We start from the raw sequence: 13689 nt of genomic DNA on the forward strand, positions 1-13689 counted from the left end.
TGGCTGGGGGGGGGACACACGCAGCCCCTCGGCTCCCCGGAGCTGCCCTCGGTGGGGAGGGGAAAAAAGGGAGGAAAAAATAAAAATCAAAACCTTAAAAAAAAATAAAAAAAGGAGCGAGCAGCGCTGTGCGCCTGGCATCCCCGCGGGGCGCAGCAGGCGGTGATGGGGACCTTGGCTGCTGGTGGTGCCCGCGCTTTGGTGGTGCCCGGGGGGTGCCCAAAGGCCTCCAGTGGGCTCCAGCAGCCTCCTGCGGCCCTGAGCCCCAAGGGTGGGCACGGAGCGGGTGCCCTGCCCCTGCTGATGGCACCTCGGGGCTGTGACAAGGACAGAAAGGAGGCACGGGCACTCGTTGGAGCCCTTTGGGGGTTGCATCTCGGAGCAACAGATGTGAGGAAGCAGAAAGCCCACGACCCCAAGGGCTGTAATGTGGTTGCTGCCTCCTCGTATCTGCCCCGGGATGCTGTGGGGTCAGGGGCGGCCTCAGTGCAGCCCCCGCGAGCCGTGGTGGTGGCGGTGCAGGGATGGGGGCAGAGCAAGGGGAAAGGATTTGTAAGAGCCGTGAGTGCGAAACCACGGAGATAGGTGGGAAGGGGGAGAGGAGGGAGGCCCCGCGCTAGGAAACTTCCAGCCTCGGTTTCCTTGGCTGCTGCTTCGCTGTTTTATTTTTTTGTTCTTTGAACTCCCCGTCCCACCCCGAGCGTCCCTGTTCGGCGATGGGGTGCTGGCCTCGGTGGAGGTCGGTGTCTTCTGCTGGCCCCGAGCGGCAAGGTTGGAAACTTGGAGTCTTAGCGGGGCCTCCAGCGAAGGCCGGAGGTGGAGGCGCTGCCTGTGCCTCTGCAGCGGGACCCCGAAATGCTGGGACTTCAGTTCTCCTGCTCACCTTGGAGCCTCCTGGCTTCTCCCCAGCAGCATCTCCAGGCTCGTCTGGAAGGAGACATGGGCCCCGTCAATGTTTCGGTGATGCCGAGCTCCCCGGGGAGCTTTAGAGCAGCGGGAGCAAGGGAGGAGCCTAAGGTTACGGCACGTTTAAATGTCACCATTTTTAAGGCATGGTTAAAAGTCAGCAGTTCGTGGTGGTGTCTGTGGGGGACTGAAGTTCCTGCTGGCCTCCTGCGGGCAGAGCTCAGCACCTGCTGGAGCCTCGGGGGGGCTGGGACCTCACCTCGGGGTGAAGCTCTGGCTTTGGCACCAAAGCTGGGGCAGCGATGATGGCCCTAACGCTGTGCCCGTGAGGGCTGCTTGTGCTCTGCCAACAGCCACAGGCTGACCAGTAAATCAGGGAGCGTGTCCCAGGCACCAAGATGGTTAGATGAAACTCCACGGGTTGATAGCAAAAAGAAAAATGCAGGTTGTGAACTTGGACCGGCTGGGTCCCTCGCCTCACCTGGGGAGTCCCCAGGGATCTGCCTCGGGGGGAGCCATCAGCCTGGTGGCCGCGGGCTCCGTGTCCCTGCACGCTCCTCGCGGGGCACACAAGCCTTTGCTTTTTGGCACGGCGAGGTGGGAGAGGGCGTTACGGCATCTTTGCCGCTTCCCCAGCCTCAGGCTGGGCTCCTCTGGTGTTCTCCAGCCCCTCCTCTTGCCCCGCTGCCTTTGTGGGACTTCCTGCAGGGAAGCGGGGCAGTTCCAGGTGGATTTAAAGGGTTGTGTGCTTGAACAGTGCCCGTTGTGCTGACACGGTGTGCGGGCAGGCCAGGCAGGGCCACCCCACTGGTGCCCAGGCAGTTGGCCAGTTCCCCCAGTTCATGGGATTTGGTTTCTGGGTGGAAAAGGGATGCCTGGGGAAACCCAGCTCCATTTGGCATGGGAAATGTGCTGGCTTACTGCCCTCCTGGCTCATCCCACCCATAACCAGTGCAGTGCTCACGTGGCCACGGTGTGAACCGGACGGGGAGCTGATTTGGGGCAAAGCTTCCAGCCCAGGGAGCTCCGACCACCAGGCCGGGCTGGGAGCAGGAGGCTGGGGCTGACAGGGTTGGGGATCGGTCCCCGCAGGGGTACTGCCCGGGACGTAGCTCCCATGTGTGTGCAGCTGTGAGCCGAGCCGAGCAGGCAGCTGTCAGGAGGTGTGATGTGCCTGGGCGTGGAGCAGCATCTCCGCCGGGCAGCGCTGGGGGGTCTGCAGGTCACCAACTGCAGAGCTCGTGGGTCAGGGATGAATGGTGCTGTGTTTCCTGAGGGATGGAGAGCGGAGAGGAGGAGCTTTGGATGCCCCTGGATGCAAGTTGGTTGTCTAAGTAGGAATGATCCTGTGTTTTTTTATCCGTTTTGGAGCAGGAGAGCATCTGCGTTGTGTCACAGAGGTCTCAGACTTGGGTTGCATCTGTGCAGGCTCTGTGTCTCGGTGCAGGGCCTGTCTCCCCAAGCACCCCAGCGTGCCGGATCCGTGCTCTGCCCCCAGCAGGCTTAGCAGAAATGAGCTGTGCGTTTGGTGGGCAGCGCCAGGGGACCCAGCTCCACTGCCCACCTCGCTGCAGAACTGGGGGCTGCAGCTGGGGAAGCCCCACGCTGCATGGGAGGCAGGGCGAGGAGCGGCAGGGGGCTCGTCCCCGAGTGGCCTTGGGCACCTGGACTGAGTCTGTGGTGTGCTGGGAGGAGAGGGCTCATGGGCACGGCCCTGCGGTGCTCCTTGGCGCGATGCTTCCAGGTTCAGAGCATCCGTGGCAAAGCCCGCAGTGTCTCGTGCTCTGAGTGGCAGTGAGCTCGGGCTCGTGCCTCGGGGGTGGCATTGCCATCGGTGCTGCTGAGCGCTGGATGCGCGCGCAGAGGCGCAGCCGAGCGGGTGCCCTCGTTGTCCCCACCAGACTCACCCACGTCACCTTCCTCCTGCCTGCTGGCCACGGTGCCAGGGCCGGGGGGATCCTCGCTGGTGGCACAGCCCCCTCCGCGCTCACTCCATGACCCTTGTGTAGCGCTTTGTGTGTGCTGCATAAAGAGCCACACTGTGCGCCGGGCAGCGCCGGCCGTCAGCACGTGTCCCCCCGGCGTCCCCAAGCTGGGTGCGGGGATGAAGAACCTCTCCTGTCCCATCCGTGCCCCACCGCCTGCATGGCCGGGAGCTGCTGATGGAGCAGGAGGAGGAAGAGACCTCGGGGGAGCAGGTTGCTTTATAAAGCCATGACTTCCATCTCCCGGGCGGTTTTGAAACCAAAACGATGGGCGAAAAGCAATCCCGGTTTGTGCAAAAAAAAAAAAAAAAGTTGTCATTTTTCAGCTCATATTTGTTTTTATCCAAAGTGGTTTCAGTCAGCTCGAGTTATCAGCGCGTTGCTTTCGTGCTAATCACCTCTGCAGAGGGTTTGGCTGTTACGGTGGGAAGAGCTCTACTCATTTTCTCTTCTTTTTGCTAATCATCCAAAGCAAAGTAGAGCTAATCCCTTGAGTCCTTTGTCTTCTGTGCATTTTTTTTAAACTTCCTGCGTTATGTAATTCTTTTTTAATGTAAAAGGGTCCTGCCTTCAGAACTTCACATACTGGGGGGTTAGAGGCCGTTTCTAATTGATCTGTTTTTCTTGAAACACGTCAGAAAATTCAGAGAGCTTGCTCAGAGAGCGAGCTGAAAATTTGGAGCAGATGTTTGTTTTATACGGGAGAGAGAGGGGGAAAAAAAAAACACCTCGAGAAAACCCTGGATGCATTCTTGCTTTCAGTGAAATGAGCTCAGTCCCGTGGAGGTGGAGGGAAGCCATCGCGCCAAGCCCAGGCCAGTGCAAAAGAAAAGGCAGGAGCAGTAAAATACAAATACAAAGCGACTGAAGGGCAGCTCATGCTCACCTCGTCCTTGGGAGCTATGTGCCTCTCATTAACCCACCAAGGCACAGCAAAAGAAAAAAAAAATAAGCCATCCAGATAAGGTTTGGGGTTTGGAGCCCTTGGGATTCAAGCAGGAGTGGCTTTGGGGAATCAGCAGGCTCTGGAGTGGGCCCTGTGTGGGGAAGCCCGGGTCGGTGTGCTGAGACCTGTGCTCCTGCCGTGGACCTGTGGTGTCCGTCTGTCTGGCTCCTTCCTTTGCCAGGCAGCCCCGTGCAATGTGTTGGGTTTTTATGAGTTTTAAACCCACTAACGCAGACGTGCTGGGGAGGTTCTGTGCAGCATCGGGAGGGTGAGCAGCAGCCAGGCTGGGGACCCCAATGCTCCCATCTTTAAGGAGCAGCGATGAGGCCAGCCCACTCCGAGGGCAGGCAGTGGGGTGTTGAGCATGGTGAGAAGCATCCAGAGGAGCTGCATCTGAACAGTGCCTTTCGGAGGAGCCCCTCACGCTCTTGGTGCCGTCAGCTCCCACCTCCAGGGGCAGCTCCGCTGCAGGGTTTCCTACGTGGCTGTTAACGTGCCCTGCCCGTGCGCCTCGCACTCATCCAGCACGGCTGGTGACCTTTGCTGCTCTTTTCCTGAGCCTCCTGGTCTGCAGCGCGGGGTGGCCGCTCCTATCGGTGCTGGCAAAGCGTTCGCTCGGCCCCGTTATCTAATCGGGGCGCTGCGAGCACCCCGCCGGCGTGCGGCTGCCGGCAATACCCATCGCCGGCCCCCAGGCCCGGGGGAGCAGGCGGGCGGCCTCCTGCCTATCTGGCAGATTGCAGGGGGAGGAGAAAAGGCTCGCCCGCAGTCTCAGCGGGAGTCGGAGCTGAAGTCCCCGTCCCCAGGCGGTGCATGTGGCAGCGTGGGTTTGGCCACCGGGTCGTAGCCAAGGTGCAGCCTTCATCTGATTCTTGTGGCCCTGGGAGCGCAGGCACTGCTCCTCCTCAGCTGAGACGTTCTGCAGAGCTCCGGGGCTGCTGTGTCCCCTGGGAGGTGACACTGCTGCGCTGCGATGGGGACACAGAGCAGGGACGCGTCCCCTCGGAGTCATCCATGGGCCGGATTTGTCTTCCTGTGCTGAGTGCAGCCGTGAGCGTGTCACTGCTGTGAAGATGCGGAGCGGGAGAGGAGGTGCCATGGACAAGCCACCAGCTTCCCAGGGAGCTTTTTTTGCCCTGAGCTACCACCGTGTGAATGCTCCACGGTGCTGTGAGCACAGCAGGAGCCCTGCGAGTGCAAGCACGCACCCTGTAGCTGAACCTTCTCCTGGTGTCCTGCCCTGAAGGGCTGCAGTGGCTGGTGGACAGTAGCGATGAGACATCCGTGTGTCCGTGCCCAGAGTGGGATCCCACTCAGATCGCTGCAAGCACCAGCGCTGGGCATCTCCTCCGGGTGTTCCCGGGGTCAAAGGAGCCAGCAGCGCTGCCACCAGCGGGGACAGGGCTGGGCGTGCTGTGTGCCCCTTCCTGGGCTGCTGCAGGCTGGGCGAGAGCTGGCGCGAGGTGGGGGGCTAGGGGTGGGTGCACGTGGTGCAGGAGAAGCTCACAGCCCCTGGTGGGGAGGTGCAGGGCTTCAATCACAGGAAAGAACATGTGGCCTGGAGTTTAAACCATTGGCTAAACCTTATTGCATAATAGAAGGAAATGGGTGAAATCAGTGGGGAGGGTGTTTTTTTTCTTTTCTCTGGTGTGCTCTCAGATTTAAGGGCAGTGGAAATCAGTGGAATGACAATGTAAGCCCTTAAAGTGCTTTGGAAAAGTTATTCCCCTCCCACCCACATCCCTTCCCCTTGGCCTGACAAATTTGGAGAGCTGGTGGTGGAAGGATGCTCCGAGAGAGCAACTGGCACGACGCGTGCCTGGAGCAGGATGAAGGCAGCAGGTACTGCAGAAAAGTTTCTGCATTTGACAGGTACCTGAGGCTGTATGGAGAAAATTATTTGGTATCTGAAAGCTGGATGCTCACGGAAACCTGCAGCCGTTCGAGCAAGCTCGTACCGGGGTGGCTGGTCGGCTCGTTTCCGTGTTTGGTGCTGGCTCTCTCTTCCTGGTGTCACGTATGGGATCGCCCTAACATCTCGCACATCCTCTGCGCAGCCATGAAGCCCTGCCACATGCAGGGGCGGCTTTGGTGTGCTCGCAGCTCTCCTCTGCTCGTCTTCTGCCACCGAGGTGTCCCCCTGCCCAGAGCCATCAGGAAGGGGGCACGGTGACAGCAGCCGCTCCCAAGGAGCGCTGGAGAAGGCTTCTTTCCTCCAAATGGTTTTAGTGCTTAAGTTTTGTGCTTTGAGGATTTTTGTGTTGCACCAAGAGCTGCTTGTCGGGGGAAACAGCCTTTTTTTTTTTTTTCTTTTTGAGAGAGATTTTTGATGCTGATTCAGATTAGAAACTTCGGTTTCTGAAAATTTTCTGCCCTTCCTGAGGCTGCAGGGTGGGGTGGCACTTCTACAGGGCAGCCTTCGCCCAGCTGGCTTTGCTTTTTATCCCTCCTTTCATGGCACTGCCCATCTCCGGGCACCTCAGTGCAGCCCCAAGCCACGCCGAGGTGGTGTGGGGCCCTCTCCCAGCTGTGATGGAGCTGCAGCCCCTGCCGGCATTGCAGGGGGCAGGGGTGGGCACAACTCAGCCTGCAGCGTGAAACAGGGCTTCTGGGGTGAAGTCATTTCTGCCCCTAAACAGCAAAAGGCCGGGGAATGGAGCATCTCATGGAAGCTGGCAATGTGAAGTCTTGGAGGAGCCAGCAGAGCTTTACGAAGCTGACAGCCTGCACTCTGAAGTCTCACCAAAACTGGGATTTTAAATTGCTTTTCGTGCTGAGTGTGTGGTCGGGTGGCTTTTCAGCTCCATTTGGAGCTGTGCATTCTGGGTTTAGCTGGCTGGAAAGCCACGTAAAACCATCCAGACTCGAAAATGGACCCTCCTCTTGCTTTCCTCTGCAGCTCGTACCTTCTATTTACAAAAACTTGTGGTTCTGAGGTTTCAGTCAATAATCCCTTCTCGTGTTGCTAATGCAGTGCCCAGGAGCGTGCCTGGCGTTCTGCAGGCAAACCAGCCCGCATTGTTGTTTTAAAGATTTTCCAGACAAAGGTCGCAATCCGGCAAGTGAGCTCCCACAAAGGGGATGCTTTGCTGAGCTGACTTTGCCTGCAGGCCTCGAGGATGAGGAGGGTGGCAGCACTGTGGCAGAGAAGTCCGAACTGTGCCTGTTGGGCTATTTTTTTCCCCCACCCCTGCTGCAAAGGCATTTACTTTCTGAGTGTGACTTTTTTTTTTTTTTTTGCCTTGACACATGAAATCCTCACTCCTGGATTGCCACAGGCTGCCGTGCTCTCTGTGGTATCATTTTGCATCCTCAGGTGTGAAGCATGTGGTGCTGCCACGCTGTCTTCTGCCACCAGCCTCACCTGGCTGCTGTGCCCCTGGGCTGCCACAGCACCCGGTGCCCGGTCCCCTGCCTCACCCCAAGGCACGTTGCAAAATTCCCATTTCTCTTCCCCAAACTGTGTAAGGATCTATCAGTGCTGGGACCACACCAGCCAGGGCTTGAAACCAAGGTCGCTCGCCTTCCTGGCAAGCATCTTCTCCACGGTGGGCCCTGGCTGCCGCCCTCTGTGTGGGGCAGGAATGTGCTGCCTGGTTTGCAGACCTTTTTGACTCCTTTTGTGACTCTGCCAGCCCAGGGCAGCGGTCGCCTGGGCTGGTTTTGGATGAAGTGATGCGGGCAGGTCAGGCCTGCGTGCCAGGACGAGCGGTTTCTCTGTGTGCCTTGTCCCCGAGAAGCCTCCACGAGCGCGCGCGTGCTGGAGAGACATCAAGGCGGGCTGCTCCCCGCGGGGACGCTGGGTAGAGCAGCTGCTCGAGAGGCTTTTTCCTGTTTACTCGCTCCAAGAAGTGCTGGGTAACGTGGTGATTAAAAGACATCCCTCCCGCCTGTGCCTGCGTTGTCCTCCTCCTCCTCCTGGCCCTGTCTGTGGGGTCACGCTGTCGCTGCATCTGCAGAGCGTCATAAAGATGGCGCAGGTTATTTGGTCACTTTGCTGCGTGCCTGCTGCTCTATTTCCCTCCTCTTCCTCCGCTCTTTGGCCGCAGGGTCTGCTCTGTCGATCATCGTGGCTCTCGCAGCCGGTGTGCGGGTCCCAGGGCAGGTCCTGGGGTGGGCACAGGGTGTCCAAGGGGACTTTCACCCCTCCGCGCCCTGCCTGCACCCCACGGATCTGCCTTCCAGCTGCCAGAGAGGCACAGGGCCGGGTTTGTTTGCCAAGTGCTCAGGCGCTGCCTGACGACATGGCCTTTCTCTGCAGGAGCTGAGGGCGAGCCTCAGAAAGGCCTGGGCCGAGTCAGGCCACGGAAAGTAGCCCATGAGCAGCTCATCAGTAGGGCCAGGCCGGTGAGGAAGGCTTCCTTCGTCCTCCTGTGGCTGGGACACAACTCAGCTCACAGTGAAGCCTCAGAAAGTTTGCTCTTTCTGAGGGGGAAAAAAAAAAAAAGGGTTTGCTGTTAACCCTGGCGCAGATAAGTGCGTGAGCAGCAGGTCTCTGGTGCTGGGAACCAAATACCTCACAGGTGGCGTTTAAAAAAAACACAAGCAGTACCAGAGCCTGGCTGTGAGGCTGTGAAGACCAGCACCAAGAGCTCCTGCTTCTTCCACGTGAGCTGAAGGTAGCGCCCGTCCTGGGACGTGTCTGCCTGGTGCTGTGCCCGGGTGCCGGGCTGCTCCAGTCACCACAAGTGACTCAGCACCAGGCAGGATCTTTATATTATTCTCTGCTTCCCAATTTTACCCCGGCACTGAGGAGCTGAAGCAGTTGCAGTGACAGGAATAAGCCACCTCGTTGGTGCTCATGTAGTGTTCCGGGTAGCAGTCATCTGTGCTGTGAAGTTATTGTCACGGAAACTCGATTGCGTCGAGGGGTGGGATGGATGACAAGTGAGTCACGGCGTCTGAGCAGCGCTGGCATTTGCTGGGAGTGTGACAAGTGCTCGGTTTCCAATCCTCACCTCTGGGTGAGGAGTCCCCATCCTGGGGACAGCCTGTGGTCACTCTTGTCCCCATTTGCCTTGTGGTGAGCTCTGGGCACAAGAGCCAAGAACACAAAACCCCCTGGAGAGCTGCAATGAGCACCCAGCTGCACCATGGCTCCCAGCTGGGCCTGTTCCCCTTGTGTATGGTGCTGAGGGCTGTGCTGGCAGTAGGGGGGAGGCGTGGGGGTGTCTTAAAGCGTCACTTTAAGCTCCAGGAGGGACGTGGAGATGCCGCCTGGCCCCTTGCCTCGCAGACATGGTGCCGTGTCAGGTGCCTCCCCTCCATCGATCCGTCCGCGTCCTCTGCGGTACCTTTCGGATCTGGTTACCACTGCACGTCCCCTTCGCAGGGAGGCTGGAGGAGCTCTTCAGCCTCCCCCATCCTCCCACCCTTTTATTGCCTTCCTGCAATGGGCTGAGGGGACGCAGTCCTCGATGCCAGGCAGGGGAAGGTCACCTTGGGGTGGCTCGTGGAGCTGTCCCGGCCCCACCAGCCACCCAGCAGCACCGCTGCGGAGCTTCCTCTTTCCATGTGAGTCAGTGGAAGCTTCTGCCTCTCAAACAGAGCAGGCCGGTGACTGAGGGCTGCCGCTGGCTGTAATTTATCAGAAGAAGGGACGCGTTTCTTTAAAGCAGTGTCCAGGCAGGCAAAACCCGGGGCTCAGCCCGGCTGGTGTTGCTGTTTGGGATGGACGCGCTCTCATGCCCTGCATGGTGCGGGTGCAAGAAGTCCGGGGGCCTTCATGGTGCTGGGCTTGTGCGTGCTGGGGAGCAGGCCTGGCCAGCACCACGGGCACACCATGGACAGCTTTGGCTTCAGTGTGATCCTGGAACAACACCCCCAGCTTCCCTGGACATAATTTCTGTGGAAAACAAGAGGGGGCCCAGGAGCAGCCCTGGAGCAGGGGATGCCATCCGGCTGCCTCCTCCCCATGGGCGGGAGGGGATGTCCCCACCCCAAGGTCCCAGAGGCTCATGAGGCACGGAAGGATTTGGGGAACTGCTGCCTGCAGATCTGTGGGCTCCTGGTGCTTCGTCAGGGGCTTGTGCTGTGGCAGAAACAAGTGGCTATGTCTCGGGGCTGGTGTGCCATGTCCTCTCCCCTGCTTTACTCGCTGCTGTGTTTTTTTGGCCGCCTCGGCTCAGGGATGGGCTCGGTGCTGCCATGTGCGTGGCACAGCGGGAGGTGCTGGGGGCTGAGGGGTTCCTGTGGCCTGTCCCCATGGGTGCCACACAGGGGACTGCAGCAGAGGCTGAGGAAGGAGCTGGAGCACCCCGCCAGAAGCAGACGCTACCTGGCATGAGAGCTGGTGCCCTGCTCAGCCGTATGGCGGTGCTGGGGACGTGGCCTGGTCCGCGGGGCAGGGAGGCAGCTCCCGAGCATGAAGCCGGCCCTCGGAGGCTGAGACAGGCATGGTGGAAACTGCCAGCCTTTACATCCCCGCTCTGCTGGGCTGTGGGCAGAGATCGCGAGATAGCGGCATCCTGCTTTGCTCACTTGGCGGACCAGCTTTGGTAGTGTTTTTTGTTTTTTGTTGTTTTTTTTTTTTTTTTTAACACATGCCTTCTTGCAGCTGAGAGTAATCTGGAGAGATGTGCTGATGATGCAGGATAGGCCGTTGTCAGCCCCCAGCCAGCTCTGCCGCTAGCAGCAGGAGGATGTTTGTGAGATCTTGAAGGTCGCCTGCATGAGGCCAGAGCTGGTGGAGCAGCGAGGCAGGGGCTGCCTGGGAGAGGTGGGAGCTGCTCTGTAGGGACAGGGTGATGCCCTGGCACGACCTTTGCTTCCCTGCTCCAGCCCACAGCAGCCAGGAGGGAAGACAGGCGGGCAGTTCCTCGTGTCTTGCTTCAGATCGCGTGGCTGCAGAGCTGTGGAGGCTGAGAGAGAGGCGGGGATATTCAGCCTGGGGAAGAGAAGGCTCTGGGGAGACCTCACTGCAGCCTTTCAACACTTAAAGGGGGCTTATGGAAAGGCTAGAGGACTCTTTACGTGGGTAGATAATGATAGGACAAGGGGGAATGGTCTTAAACTAAATGGTGATAGATTTAGACTAAACGTTAAGAGGAAATTTTTCACTGTAAGGGCGGTGAGGCACTGGCACAGGCTGCCCAGAGGAGCTGTGGGTGCCCCATCCCTGGAGGTGCTCAAGGCCAGGCTGGATGGGGCCTTGGCCAGCCTCACCTAGTGGGTGGCGTCCCTGCGTGTGGCAGGGGGTTGGAACTGGATGATCTCTAAGGTCCCTTCCAACCTGAGCCATTCTACGAAGCACCTCCAAGCCCCTGCGCATCTCCTTGTCACTTCCTCTGCCCACGATAAGGATTTCGGGGGGGGGCACAGGGTGGGGGAGTAACCGGAGCTCAGAAGCCGCAGCACACGTGATGCCGAGGCGCAGCCGAGGCAGCAGCAGCTCGAGGCGAGGGCAGGAAGCCCCAGTGCCCGCAGAGCAGCTGCTGGCCCCCACGTGCTGCCTGTGCTGCTGTGGGGGCTGCTGCTGGGGGGGGGGGGGGGGTGTCCCACGAAGCGCTCTGCCCCATCCCTCCAACAGCGGTCAGCCAGGATCTGGGCGCTGGGTTTAGGTTATTCCCGGCCATCCAGGTGGACTGGGAACTCCCTGGTCCCATCCGAGCTGTTTGTTCTGAGCATCCTCCCTGCCAAGGCGCTCTGTGGATGCGGCTGCCTCTGCAGCAGAGCCATCGCAGCAACTGCTTCAGAGCAAACGCTGCAGGTTGCTGCTGCGGGTAGCGGGTGAGATGTACCGACTTGCTGGAGCAATCTGAGGCACGACCGAGCCAAGTCTGGAGGGGAAAATAGCTTAATCTCACCTTCTCCTGAGACCGGAGAGGTTCCTGCATGTGCGTTGCAGAAGCAAGAGCGGTGGGACCCAACAGGCCCCCAAGCAGCAGGGCTGCCATGTCCCTCCCTGGGGCAGTAGTGGCAGTGAGAGAGCTTTTTGCAGGGTTTTCGGATACCTCACTAAAATGGCAGCACATCCGTTTTTGGCTCACAGAAGGGAGCAGGGCCTTGCTGGGGCACAGGGCTCTGCTGTGCCGGTGTTTCTTTTGGTCTCCGTGGATGCCTCAGCCCTGCAAAGGAGCCATCAGGTCAGATTCGAGGCCCCAGCTGGTTTATTGTTTCTCTGGCTGGAGCAGCCATCTGCTAATGCTGTGGGATCGTGTTCCTCCAGAAACCTGAGAGCTGATGCACGGAAGCGCTGATGGCAGCGCGGCGTGGCCAGGAGGAGGGTGCAGAAACCCGGCGCTGCGCCTCCGTGCGCAGACACTGCTAATTCACCGTTACACTGCATGGTTTCGTCTTGTCTGTTAAGGAAAGCTCGTGGAGCTAAGGCTGAGCTGTTACTGTGAAAACCTGTGCTAATGAGAGATGCGTGGCTCTTCCCTCTGAGATAGGTTTCTACTGCAGCGAGGTTCCTGCTTTCTTTTGGGTGGGATGTTAGGTATTGTAGCCCACTTCTGGCGTTCACCAGGGGCGCAGCACGGTTTTGTAAAAGCTGCCTTAATATCGACTGCGGCTCAGGTTCGAGCTCAGATCGTTGCTGTCTGCAAGATGCCTGCATCACCCCCGTTGGATGCGGCACAGCGCACAGCAGATGCCATCAGGAGGATTTCAGCATCGTGCAACCCCCAGCAGCTGAGGTGGCTGCTTTTTGGCAGATGGATCTACGCGTGGACACGGGACGGGCTCATGTGGAGCCTCGCAGACCAAGGGGGCTCGCTGGCTGCTGTGGGGCACGGCGCCTGGCTCCAGACCACGAGGTGCTGGAGGCTCTGGCCCTGCTCCAGCAAAGCACTTAGTGCTCGCTTGACCGTTCCTCTAAAGCCCGGTGGGATTTTTGCATCTCCCCGCGTGGCATTTGGTTGCAGACAGTGCGCCAGGAGCAGCCCGGGCAGGGCGAGGGCAGCCCAGCCTCCTGCTGCAAACCTCTGCAGCAGCCAGCACCAGCCCAAGCAGCACGTTCAGTGGGCTCCTATTGAAGTATTCGGAGGGAAATACACCGCTTTATTCCCCGTGCTGTTACGCAATAGAATTCTCTGATTTCTGCCCCCACACACACTTACAAGTCGGGTCTTTTTTTTTTTCCATCTTCCTCACTTCTCACTTTCCCTGCGTGCCGGACCGCCCTCCTGCGAGTGATGGGAAGGCCAGAAATAATCATTGTGTTCAGGGCAAGGTACACTGCCAAAAAGCATGAAGACATTTCTTGCTGGCTTTGTACTGGAGGAGGAAACCCAAAGGCTTCTCCACCGCCCCAGGACAGGATCAGCCCGTGCCAGCCGAGGTCAGGCTGCAGTGAGCGTGGGGCTCTCCCTGCGTGCTGGTCCCCATGCAGCCACGCTGCGCACAGACGTGCTTGCCAAGGGGGTGGGTGGGTCCCTGACAAATCCATCCTGGAAGGTAATCTGGCCTAAATCCTATTTCTTTTTTTTTATTTATTTATTTTTAATCAGTCTGACATCTTTCCAAAAACCCTCTGGAGGTGGAGATTTTGCAACCCTTGGAGCCCGTTGCAGGGTGTCCTTATCCTCACGCCTTACAATGCCCGCTCCATCACTGGTTATAAGTGAGGCTTGGGTGAAGTTCCAGTTGTGAACAGCTGAAGGCTGGATCTGGCTTTCATTAACCAGAGGGGATTTTTTTTTTTTCCTAAGTGCTGCAGGGGGTGGGTCTGGGGCCAGCTTTTTCTTTCTGGTGTGACCTGCTCCTGTGGAAGGGAAGGCTGCTGGCCCAGCAACGCGACCGTGTCCTTTTTGAAAAGGCACGTGGAGGTCGAGGCTTTCTCTCCCTCATCCTGCTGCCATCCACATGGGACAAAGACCAGTGCCTGCTTTCTGCAGCAGTTGCTCCATCCCA

At 58.8% G+C, this 13689-nt stretch overlaps 1 protein-coding gene across 4 annotated transcripts in view; it reads left to right on the plus strand.

Annotated features, from left to right (window-relative positions):
* The window catches only part of PLCG1 (phospholipase C gamma 1), a 37801-nt gene that overhangs the window by 477 nt on the left and 23635 nt on the right, over positions 1-13689 (plus strand). The window lies entirely within an intron of this gene.

Source organism: Anas acuta, chromosome 16 (assembly GCF_963932015.1).
Source record: "Anas acuta chromosome 16, bAnaAcu1.1, whole genome shotgun sequence".
In the NCBI taxonomy this organism is placed as follows: Eukaryota; Metazoa; Chordata; class Aves; order Anseriformes; family Anatidae; genus Anas; species Anas acuta.